This window comes from Magallana gigas, chromosome 5 (assembly GCF_963853765.1).
Source record: "Magallana gigas chromosome 5, xbMagGiga1.1, whole genome shotgun sequence".
NCBI classification, from domain to species: domain Eukaryota; kingdom Metazoa; phylum Mollusca; class Bivalvia; order Ostreida; family Ostreidae; genus Magallana; species Magallana gigas.
In genome coordinates, this window is record NC_088857.1 from 7,687,245 (window position 1) to 7,701,280 (window position 14,036).

Consider the following 14,036-nt stretch of genomic DNA (forward strand, 5'->3'; position numbering starts at 1 on the left):
AAAATCATGACCCCCCTGGGGGTAGGGTGGGGCCACAATGGGGGGTCGAAGTTTTACATAGGAATAAATAGAGTAAATCTTAAAGAATATTCTTCTCAAAAACTAATCAGCCAGGAAAGCTGAAATTTGTGTGGAAGCATCCTGAGGTAGTGTAAACTCAAAGTTGTGAAAATCATGACCCCCGTCGGTAGGGTGGTGCCACAATGGGGGGTGGAAGATTAACATAGGAATATATTGAGTAAATCATTTAAAATCTTCTCAAAAATTAATCAGCCAGGGGTAGGGTGGGGCCATATGGGGGGGGGGGGGTCAAAGTTTACCATAGGAATATAAAGGATAAAGAGTAAATCTTTAAAAAAGATCTTTTTCTCAAAAACTAACCAGCAAGGGAAACTGAAACTTTTGTGGAAGCATCCTCAGGTAGTGTAGATTCAAAGTTGTGAAAAAATGACACCTCCGGGCGTAGGGTAGTGCCACAATGGGTGGGGGGTTCAAAGTTTTACATTGGAATATGTAGACTAAATCTTTTAAAATCTTCTTCTCAGAAACTAACCAGCCAGATGATTCTTTATAATTGTTAAGACTTTGGCCTCAGGACAATTCTTCGGCCTAACAAGAAGGTTCAGAGTTTGATGTAGGTTTATACCCCATATATAAACGATTGTTAAGGATCTTTTTGAGAACTGCAAAACTCAACATGTGATACGATTATAAAATCATCCTGTTAGAAAAGGGACTAATGATTATAAACATAAGAATATCATATCCAGGGGGAAAATGGATTTTATTTATACAGGATCTACATGTAGTATTGAACGTTGCCCAGATAGTTTGTATTATGACCCATTAAGCTGATTTTATCATACATAGTGTTCCTCATGTGAGCAATGTGGCCAATGGGCCTCTTGTTTAATGTAAATCATTTACTTTCGGTCTAACTTTACATTAAGTACTTAAAACAGAGTTAAATATTTACAACAAGCACACATTCACCATTGCACGTTATGCTATGTGGGGCATGAGGTCTAATTTGCTTTGACAAAGTAGTCGTTTTCTAAAAAATGTAATTGAAAACATAGATCAACAGCCAAAAAACAATCTATATTTTTTCTATACCTTAAAAATCAACTGCACTGGTATCTCTTGTGTAAATGTGAATATTTGATTCTTTTTCTTTGAGGACAGTCTTGCATTTTACATTAGAAATGGCGATCAGTCTGGGTTTTTTTAGACGTTGATTCAAAATAATGTTCTTAAAAGGAACTTCATCTCTGACAGGTTTTATATTCATGTAAATACTAGTTTTAAATAAATAAAAACCACGAATGTTTAGCGCCATACAGTCAGTTGTGATTCCTAATCATTCTTGATCAATTGAACGATATCTATTATTCACAAAAAGGAAGACAAACGTTGAATATGATATACAACCATGCTTTGAATACTAAACAGATACAACTCCATTGAAAATAGCATCAGGCTCGTCAAGGAAAAACCCTAGAAAAAAAAGATGACTTTGACACTCCAAATCCCTAGAAAACGAGTCGTATGCCAAGATGATGTAAACAGACTACACAGCATCGTAATACAGCGTATAGTAATTTACATATATATATATATATATATATATATATATATATATATATATATATATATATAAAGCACAGAGAAATTCACCTTGTTGGAGCTCCACCTCCGCCCCGGCCGGGGCTTGAACTCACGACCTCTGGAACCCATTCTCCTAGCAGTGAGCGGCCACCGCGCTAACCACTGGGCCATCTAGGCAAGACAAAAATCTTGCTTTCGATGACGAAGGGAAACTAGCGCGCTGGTCGCTCACTACACGGTCGTTTGAGATACAGGTGGAATGCTGTTAAACGACAATTTGAGAGGATCGGGACGATACACATTGCATAGATATATACATATAATAAGCACAAACATTGCAATAACTCTCAAAATGACATATACCTGCCCATAGTGAATGATAAAGATATACATAAAGCACAGAGAAATTCACCTTGTTGGAGCTCCACCTCCGCCCCGGCCGGGGCTTGAACTCACGACCTCTGGAACCCATTCTCCTAGCAGTGAGCGGCCACCGCGCTAACCACTGGGCCATCTAGGCAAGACAAAAATCTTGTTTTCGATGACGAAGGGAAACTAGCGCGTTGGTCGCTCACTACACGGTCGTTTGAGATACAGGTGGAATGCAGTTAAACGACAATTTGAGAGGATCGGGACGATACACATTGCATAGATATATACATATAATTTGCATATATATATATATATATATATATATATATATATATATATATATATATATATATATATATATATATATATATATATATATATATATTGAGTGGACACGATATGAGCTAAAACATTTCAATTTTTCCATTTAAGTATTTAAAGGGTATTTTTAATGATTCATTTTTTTTTCAAGTTTGATAGTTAAAAATTGACATACAACCAAGATACAGAAATCGAAATTCTTTTTATGTAAACAAAGATTGAGTCTTGATATTGTTTACATGTCTGGCATTGGTATTATTGATAATATTATTTATGAATGCATTAAATCAATTAAGTCTTTTAAATTGTCATAGAATTTGTAATTTCTGTACTATGCATAATTTGTAAACAGATACGATCGACCTTTTTAAAAAAATCAAAAAAACAATGAGATCTCAACAATGTATCTCGCTTTTACCTTGAGTCCTTACATTCAAACTTTTGTCAATCATTGAAAATGCACCAGTAAACAATTTCAAACATTTTTTTCTTCACGTAGAGTGTGCTCATTTTTAGAAAAATAACCCTTATTTTTCAGGTTATTATCCTACGTGGGTCATTATATGATTTTACACCGGCAAGGTTAAAATATTTTGAAATACTATAAATAAAGATAATAGGAATTAATAAAAAACTCTAAAAAAAATTCTTCCTAACTTTTGTCAAATTAAAATACACAAGTCATATTTATTGGTCGATGTCAAAGCGAAACGCCGTTGAAATATCCTTTGATCAAAAGCAAATACGCGGTCAGTTCTTTTTTTATTTTCGTAGACAAAGCCTGACCACAGTGGTCTTCGCATCATGATTAACCATTCATAATAACCAAATTATAATCAAGTTTCAACCTATCAATCAGACATTAATATTTGTACAAAATCGTCATGTTTATTCCGCTGATTCCAATGCTACCTACTGTATTTTCAAAATAAAAGCTGAACGTTTAATTTGAACCCTGCTCTGTCGCTCAATTTAATTTAGTATGAAAGGCCTATTGAAATATCATTGGTAATTTGACATTTTCTAAAAGAGATAATATTTTTGTGCAACAATCTCGCCGCTACTGACGATTTTAAATGCGCATAATGTGTTTTTTATATTTTAACGCTGGAAATTAAATAACGTTATGCATAGGTAATACAGTGTCATTCATCAGGTATACTTTGGTCTTCTTTATCGTAAATGAATGACATTTATACACTGGGCATGAGTAAGTCGCAACAATTATCTTTACAATCTACCCATTTTTCTTTCTAGGGGAGACTGTTATGATGTAATTTTGTTTTTCTCAATAGATATTTCCCTTGACTTTAGGCGCTATTGAAATACCAGTTCCAAGTCTGCTTTCAATTGTAAACATGTTTCGGCTGCGATACACAGGGTTGGGCTGATAAACATCATACAATTACAAACAAGAACATGTTATTTACTTGGGAATATATATAAAGACGACCGTGAGATTATGTTTTTCATTGATGGAACAAATTGATAACAAGTAATGAAAGTTTAACAATTATTATATTGTTAAGCTGCAGTTTATTTATACTTTTCCAGATTGTTCTTAACAGTTTGTTAATCATGTCAAACATATAAGTTTCGTAATTTGCATTATTGATGTAATGCGTCGAGTTGTCTTAAAGTAGTAGTTTCATCTACTAGTAAACATAAAGGGCTTATAAATTATTATACATTATTCTTTTTTTTTCAAAATTAGTTAATACAGTTTGTGTTTTACTGTAAACAGGGAAATAATCGGCCCCTAGTTTTTTTGCTCCTTTTTGGGAGTTGATTTTAATCAACTCTCCTATGCACTTACTTGGGCAAAGGGAAAGTGAAACAGTGTTTGGACCTAAGCACAAATCAATACCGCTGACAACACTTAGTTCTTGAAAATAATCGATAAATTCGATGCTATGTATTCTGAAGCATTGTTTTTCAAGAAAACTTATTTATTAATACCATGAAAATAATAAGATTTTAAATTGTACAAACAGTTTAAATATTTTTTAAAGTCGTATGTATTCCTACGCTAGAGTTTAATGTAGTCTCGTACAACCAGACGCTTGGCTGCCTCCGTTAATATCCGACAAAACTTGCTTGTCGGAGATAAACGGAGACAGCCGAGCGTTTGGTTGAACAAGGCAAGAGTTCAATCTTGCCTGGATCGATACGATTTCTCAGAAATATTTCGATTACTGATACTACTTGCCATGCAAAATCACATATCGTTGATTTCGAATAAATGATAATCGATGATAATCGATAAAATCAACTCCCGTCAGTTCTTCAGTACTTTGATTTCCTCGTTGTCAGCGAGTGAATTTAAGACTTGGCGAATTCCTATGTCTCAAACTATCTCTCTTTATACACAACTTAGGACGGGCGAAATCAAGACGGAGCGAAACCAATTGCAAGTGAAAAACTGCAAAATTAATCGGGGCGAAAATGCCCTGCATTCAGTATATTTTTCTTACAAAACTCATCTTTGGAGTCTGAGTGAGGAAATGTGTCCTCCAGTTCTTGACCATTTTCCTAGTAGAGGACAGTGTCATCTAAGCAATGGTGGTCTGTGGGTTTCTGAGTTTCAATTGCTACTGTTAAAGCCTGACATATGGACTCTTTGTCGACCAGGGGGTATGCCAATGCAACCTTACCTCCTCTTCCTTAATTGATGGTAAAAGGTTTACCTGTCAATTTTGTAATGAGGTAGTGTATCTAACATAATATTAATGTTCAGAAGTTTACAAGCAATCATACATACACATGCGTCTCTAAGAATTTTTTTTTGAAAAATAGGTTCTTGCATGGACAAGATAAAGATTTCCTTGAAAGCAATGGAAAAATATCCGTGTTTGAGAAATAAATCGATGGCCGACAAAATAAAACTAGATGCTGTCATTAGACAGTAATACCCGCACCAAGTGTTTGCCCCTAAATAACACTGTTTTGTACCAGTTTAACTAAAAATGAAGACCACATGCAAGCTCTAGTTATACATTTAAAAATTATGATTTGCATAACTGAAGGATGAGATCCCTTCCCATATGATAATACACATGAGCAACACTTTATGTGCAATTGGGGTTTGCAGTGAATTTTCAGTTAATCAATAATCTTTACATTTCATGTCATTGAGAGTATAATGGTCTTTGTTTTGCCTCAGACTAGAATGTCTCGACGTCATTGGATGAATCGCGTCACATGATTGCCTTATAAATTTCTTTACACGGCGAGCGTCAAAATTTATACGGCAACATGGCGGCCGTAACGTTTTTTGAGCTGATTTTTTACACAAACGCTCAACCATACTTTTGATTTTTAAGCCCCAAAATATTTAGAGTGGCCCCCCTTTGCCCGTGACGTAATATTACGACCCTACAATGGCATCCAGGTTTGCACAAACGACTGACAAAGAAGGTAAAAAATTAGAGAAATAATATATGAATTTAATTGTTATATATTATTTTTTTGTTTGTTTACATATTAAACTTTAGGTCCTCGACAAAACAAAACACTTATTAGTTTTGTTACTGACTGTTTAAAGAAATTTGTGGTGTCGGTAAAGTCCATAGAAGGCTCGGCTCCGCCTCGCCTTCTATGGACTCTACCGACCCCACAAATTTCTTTAAACAGTCAGTAACAAACCTAATAAGTAATAATATAATTATTACAAACAAAATTAAAACTTAAATTTATGCCCCATCCCCGTTGCGGTTGCTGGCTTTAGATTTGCCTCTGTGTGTCTACATGTTTGATTTGGGGTATCATGTTGTTTTGTAAAAAGGTTTCAATTATTCTCTGTTAGTCCTGGGGGTCAAATAATTGGTAAAAAATTACGTTTTTTCACAAAAAACCTTCTTCCTCGAACTCCTCCTACATTTTCAACAGTAAACAAATCACCTCTTGGAATACGTTTTAGGTTATCCTATAGATGCGCAATAAGGTTTTGGAATTTTCAATTTTGTCCTGAGGGTCATTTAATGGCTGAAAAATGACGTTTTTTTTTTACAAAAAAAAACTGGTTTCAAAAACGTCATGATCTTCTAGAATATGATTTGGGGTGTCATATTGAAGTGTGATCAGGTTCCAGAATTTTTTTTTATTAAGGGGATCAGTGAGCAACAAAAAATGACTTTTTTTTTTTTTTTTTTTTTTGGTTCCCAGAACTCCTCTTACAACTTATGGAGTAGCTACGTCATCTCTTGGGATATGATTGGGGCTGTCCTATAGATGTGCAATAAGGTTTTAAAAATTTAAATTTCATTCAGGGAGTCAAATAGTAGCAGAAAATTGACGTTTATCACTAAAAAGAAAAACATAGATCCAAGAGCTCCTTTTATGATTTAATGCATAGACACATCATATCTTGGGATATATGATAGGGACTGTTCTATAGATGTGCAGTAAGGTTTTAAAAATTTTGATTTCATCCAGGGAGTCAAAAAGTAGCAGAAAATTGACGTTTATCACTTCAAAAAGACATAGATCCTAGAACTCCTTTTATGATTTAATGGATAGACACATCATATCTTGGGATATGATAGGAACTGTTCCATAGATGTGCAGTAAGGATTTAAAAATTACTTTTAACCCTGAGGCCCATTACCTACATACCTTTTGATGCCCTTTAAGGATCAAGAATATATATGGTTAAAGGGTGGGGATCTCAACCATTTTCGAGATATGTGTGCACTTCCTGTTCAAGGGGGATCATGACCACCCCCAGGGCCCATGACCTACATACCGTTTGATGCCTCTTGACACAAGGAACAAGAATATATATGGTTTAAGGGTGGGAATCTCAACTGTTTTGAAGATATTAAGGGACTTACTGTTTGAGGGGGTCAGGACCACCCACAGGGCCCATGACCTATATCTGATGCCCCTTGACATCAGAAACATGAATATATATGGTTGAGGGGTCATGATTATAACAGTTTCTGAGATATATGGTAATTTTAAATTCCTGGGGGGTGGGGATGACCCCAGGGGTCAGATCTAATAAACCCTATATATTGCCAGTAAAAATCAATATATGATTATGAAAACCCGGCCTATATTATTATCTTTGCCCGTTTTCAAGTTACCATTTACAATAGAGTATACGATTCTTCCTACAAGTTTCAATGTTAGACCCCACACCCTTTTGACCCCCCCCCCCCCCGAGAAAAGTGGTTGTCTAACCCAAAATGAGAAAAATCAAACCAGGGTGCACAACTAGATATGCAGGCCTATCATATCCTAGAGTTTTGTACAATTCTGTTCAGCCATCTCTGAAAACAAGTTCAGAGCAGGAAAGAAGAAAAAGAAGAAGACGAAGAATAATAATACGTGTATTAAGAACGGTACAAAAACAATAAGTCTCCAAATTTCATTCGGGAGACTTAATAATAAAGATTAAATAGAGATAGGATCATCAAACATCAATCATTTCAAGATAATTGACAATTTCTGATTCTAGGGGGGTCAGGATGAGCCCTCAGGGTCATGACTTACATGCCATAATGATCTGATGCGCCATGACCTAAGGATGAATAATATCTTTGGATTAAGGTGGGGATCTCAATGCTTTTTATGATATTTGATAATTTCAGGAAGAGCACTAGGGACCATGACCTACATACCATATCTGAAATGCCTTGAACAAAGAAACAATAATATAATATGTACATGATATATGATTCAATTCAAGAACCCAGATATAGATCAATCATCTATGTTTTGTAATACTTCCTATGTATATATACATGTATTAGTTTGTGTTTTGTTCTATACTATCCGTGTCCATGACTTTTGTTTGGCTTAGTCTTATTTTAAATTACATAAAAACATTGTCAAATATACGACCTGGAACCCCCACCCCCAAACAAACTCAAAATAAACTGGTCCCCCCCCCCCTTATTTGTCAAATGATCTATTAAAATCAAAATATAGTTTGGGTGTCTAAAACCTTTTATAAACTGGTAAAAAATGTTATTCTTAAAAAAATTACATTACGTACACCTTGCATAATTGACAAAAGATCTGATCAGAGGTCATATTTCTACCTTGGGATCAATAACTAGTATTCATTGACAAGTTAAAATTAATAACAATAAATGATTCAAATTATAAATGTTTATACTCCATATTCACCCCTCCCGCAATCTAACCTGGTTCTAAAGATTCAGTTTTCTTTAAGTTAATACATTCTTACATGTGTACAGTAGCATTTTTGAAATCAATTCTTGATTGCTTTTTCTCTTCTGATGCACATTAACATTTTGGAAATTGCTTAATTCAATTTTTAAGATTTATAAACAAAATGTTATATGCATGTGTATTTGCCTATTTGGGGCAATTGTAAAGTTTCCTAAACAAACCAGTGTCATCATTAGGTTAGGAATTACCCACGTGGATCAAACACTACTGTATAACATATGAATAAGATAAGATACATTATTATTTCTAGTTCTAGAATGTCAGAGTGTCTCCAAGGGGGCATAATCTTTATACAATTTTACGCGCAATGACACAAAGAGCAAGAATAAATTATATGGTTTAGGGATGAGGATCTCAGATCTCAGAAGTTAACAAAATATACAGTGTATCATCATTTCCTATTTCATAATGACATTAGAAGATATTTTGTATTTTCCTGTTTCGTTGGGTCAGAACAGCCCCATAATCACCTTCATTGTATTTGATGCATTACAATACATTAAGAAATACTCCTTCCTTTCTATTATGACTCATAAAAAATGATAAGTGTCTACACTTACTTGCATGTAATACACAAATTTTATACGAAATTGTTTATACAGGGTCAAAATGGGGTCAACTCAATAGTGAGAGTCTGACAAATGAAAAAATAACTTTGCAATTAAAATAACAGAAACTTTACAAATGCGATAGGATAGGTAACGATGATAAGCTTATTTAAATATTAAAAGATGATGATACAGTATGCTATCAAAGGGAGATCACATTTAGAGAGTGAAAGTAGAAATTATGACATGCTGGCATCTCATTATATTGTGCTACTGCTACTACATGTATTATGCTTACCTATGTTGGTCAACATCATAATGATAATCCAATTAAAACACAATAATGAATTCCTTTAGCTGATCTTAACTAATCCTTTTCTGCATATGGAAAACACATGTATACATGTATGCATACACGTGAACCCATCTAATCGAAGAGCTGGGTAAAACTAGTACCCGCTATTGAGACCTGTAGACCTGTGTTGTGTACGTAACTTCAGGCAAAGATCAGTTATTTGTAACATGCATGTATTTTTATGATCTATTCTTCAAATCCACTTGCACTATTTTATTAGGTATAAATAACAGCTTTAAGGTGGTGCAGGACACCTGCATATTGTGATGTATACTTCTTATTGAGATAAACAATAAAGTATATTAAATATTAATTAAATATTTAACACCCCCCTCCCAAATAATGTTACCTAACATTGAAGCGCAATGGGTTAGAGCGTTTACATGTCTGTAAGAGCACTGGGGTCCAAGGTGTATCTTTGGTAATTGTACTATTGATATAAATGAATTTTCATGGGGAGGGGGGGGGGTCTGTACCCCTCACTCCCAACCCTTCTCTAAATCTGTGCACACGATGATGTACATGTAGGCACACAGGAGCAAATCTAAAACCGGCAACCGCCATGGGGAGGGGGCATAATTTAATTTTTAATTTTGTTTGTAATAATAATATAGACCATTATACTTTCTATGACATGAAATGTTAAGATTATTGATTAACTGAAAATTCACTGCAAACAGTTCAACCCCAAATTGTACATCAAGTGCTGCTCATGTATACTATCATATGGGAAGGGATCTCATGCATCCTTCAGTTATGAAAATTATAATTTTTAGATATATTACCGGAGCATGCATGTGGCCTTCATTTTTAATTAAACTGGTACAAAACAGTGTTATTTAGGGGCAAACACTTGGTGCGGGTATTACTGTCTAATAACAGCATCTTGTTTCAATTGCAAAAGTTATTTTTTTTTTATTTGTCAGACTTACACTATTGAGTTGACCCCATATTGACCCTGTATGGACAATTTCGTAATTTTTCGTTAAAAATAAAAATTTTAGTTGGCAGAAACTTGTTTATCTTCTTTAATTTAGTTGTAAACTTTATCAGAAAACTAAAACTACAGAAATATTTTAAAATTAATCGTTTGGATAAGAAAAACTATGGCATTTAGACATACAACTGACAGAAAAGTCAGAAAAAGAGTTATTTCCCCTTAGCATCGATAAAATGTATAAAGAATTGGAAAGGACTATACATGTATATGGTTTGAGCCTAAAATGGCCCCCTAAAATGAACATTGTCATTTTAATGTAATTCTTTGATTTATTTGTACAAATATACATTTGAAGTTTTTTCATAATTTTCATTTTGATTTTAGTGCCCGCAATTTAAAAATATGACATCATAAAGTTAACCTTTTCCCGCCATTTTCTCATTTTTAGCATAAAACGGCTTGTTTTGAAACAGTATTTCTTTAGGGAAACATTGAACGACTGCTTGAACAAACAAAATATTTTCTCCAAAGATGTATCTCTCCAATACTTATAAGTGACAAAAAGTTTGTTCTTGTTCAAAGAGTCGCTCTATATTTCCCATTCGAAAAAAGATAAGAAAAATGTCCATTTTTGACTGATTTTGATTGAATTATAAAAATATCGTCACTTCTGACGTCATATACTGCCAGTGAGTGCATATAAATCAAATAAATAGGTAAAAAACATATTTTATGTCAACTCTTTTATGATATAACTAATTAATTAACCTGAATCATTTAAAAATAGCGAATTATGGGGACCAAATTTGACTAATATCATAAATAGTTCTTTAGGATAAAATTAAGCTGCAAAAATATCTTGAACTTAACAGTATTTTTAATTACATCCATGTGACTATATTCACATAAAATAAATAAAACTATATTGCACAAATTTTAAAGAACTAAATTTTTTACAAAAAAGTATGACATCACAGAACACTGGATCTACTTTAAATTTGTGTATTACATGTAAGTAAGTGTAGAGACTTATCTTTTTATGAGTTATAATACGAAGGAAGGAGTATTTCTTTCTTAATATATTATAATGCATCAAATACAATGTAGGCCATGACCTTATGGGACTGTTCTGACCCCATGAAACAGGAAAATACAATAAATCTTCTTACGTCATATTATGATGCATCAAATGGCGTAAAGTACATGACCCCCAGGTGTTGTCTTTAATCCTCCCCCCCCTTTATGAAATAGGAAATGATGATACACTGTTTATTTTGTTAATTTAACTTCTCATCCCTGAACCGTATGATTTATTCTTGCTCTTTGTTTCACAGCACATCGAATTGTATATAGGTTATGCCCCCTTGGAGACACCCTGACATTCTAGAATTTGAAATAATGAAGTATTTTATCTTCTTCATATGTAGTGTTTGATCCATGTGGGTAATTCCTAGCCTAATGATGACACTGCACTGCTTTGTTTCGGAGACTTTACAATTGCCCCAAATAGGCAAATACACATGCATATAACGTTTTGTTTATAAATCTTAAAAATGTAATTAAGCAATTTACAATATGTTAATGTGCATTAGGAGAGAAAAGGCAATCAAGAAATGATTTAAAATTTGCTACTGTACACATGTAAGAATGCAATAAGACTGTATCTTTAGAACCAGGTTTAATTGGTAGGGGGTGGATGTGGAGTATAAACATTCATAATTTAAATCATTTATTGTTATTAATTTTAACTAGTCAATAAATATTAGTTATTTATCCCAAGGTAGAAATATGACATCTGATCATATCCCAATAGATCATTTGTCAATTATGCAAGGTGTAATATAATTCTTTTTTAAGAATAACATGCTTTACCAGTTTATAAAACTGTTTAAACCCCAAATTATATTTTGATTTTAATAAATCATTCAACAATTAAGGGTGGGGGGGGGGGGGGGGGTCATGATCCCAAGTGCTCTTCCTGAAATTATCAGATATCAAAAAAACCATTGAGATTCCCACTTTAATCCAAAGATATAATTATTCCTCCTTATTTCATGGCGCATCAGATCATTATGGCATGTAAGTCATGACCCCAAGGGGTCATCCTGACCCCCTTAGAAATCGAAACTGTCAATTATCTTAAAATTATTGATGTTTGATGATCCTATCTCTATTTAATCTTTATTATTAAGTCTCCCGAATGAAATTTGTAGACATATTGTTAATGTACGATTCTTATTACATGTACATGTATTTGATATTTATTTCTCTGAGATTGCTGAACAGAATTGTACAAAACTCTAGGATACGATAGGCCGGCATATTTAGTTGTGCACCCTGGTTTAATTTTTCTCATTTTGGGTTAGGCAACCACTTTTCGGGGGGGGGGGGCAAAAAGGTGTGGAGTCTAATATTGAACCTTGTTGTAGGAAAGAATCGTAGACTCTATTGTAAATGGTAACTTGAAAACGGACATAATATAGGGTTTTCATCATCATATATTGACTGTTACTGGCGGTATAAAGGGTTTATTAGATCTGGGCTGAGTTTTACAGAAGAACTCACGACGTAAGACCAAATTTATGAATGCTAATTAATCACAAAATAATCAATGTTTTATTCTCATGGCTGTATAATACTATTATGGATATCAGCGTAGTTGTATAAATAAAGTTCTGTCTAAGTTTTGTTTTTTATATTTCATTCCATAAGACTGAAAATATTTATGACTCTGTCGTAAGTTCTTTTGTAAAACGCAGCCCTGACCCCTGGGGTCATCCCCATCCCCCAGGAATTGAAAATTTCCATTAATATCTCAGAAACTGTTATAATCATGACCCCTAAACGATATATATTCTTGTTTCTGATGTCAATGGGCATCAAATGTTATGTAGGTCATGGGCCCTGTGGGTGGTCCTGACCCCCCTCGAACAGCAAGTCCCTTAATATCTTCAAAACAGTTGAGATCCCCACCCTTAAACCATATATATTCTTGTTCCTTGTGTCAAGGGGCATTAAACAGTATGTAGGTCAAGGGCCTTGGGGGTGGTCGCGACAGAACAGGAAGTGCATGAATATCTCGAACACGGTTGAGATCACCGTCCCTTAACCATATATATTCTTGATCCCTAAAGGGCATTGAACGGTATGTAGGTAATGGGCCTGAGGCCATCCCTCAGGGTTAAATTCAATTTTTTAAAACCTTACTGCACATCTATAGAACAGTCCCTATCATATCACAAGATATGATGTGTCTATCCATTAAATCATTAGAGGAGTTCTTGGATCTATGGGGTTTTTTGAGTGCTAAACGTCAATTTTCTGCTACTTTTTGACTCCCTGGATGAAATTTAAATTTTTAATACCTTATTGCACATCTATATGACAGCCCCAATTATATCCAAACAGATGACGTAGCTTCTCCAAAAGTTGTAAGAGGGGTTTTGGGAACCATATTTTTTTGGCAAAAAACGTCATTTTTTGTTGCCTACTGATCCCCTTAATAACAAAAAATCCTGGAACCTGATCACACTTCAATATGACACCCCTATTCATATTCTAGGAGATCATTTTGCTATTGCAAAAAAAAAATGACCTTTTTGAAACCATTTTTTTGTTAAAAAAAAGAAGAAGAAGTCATTTTTCAGGACAAAAGTCAAAATTCCGAAACCTTATTCCGCATCTATAGGAT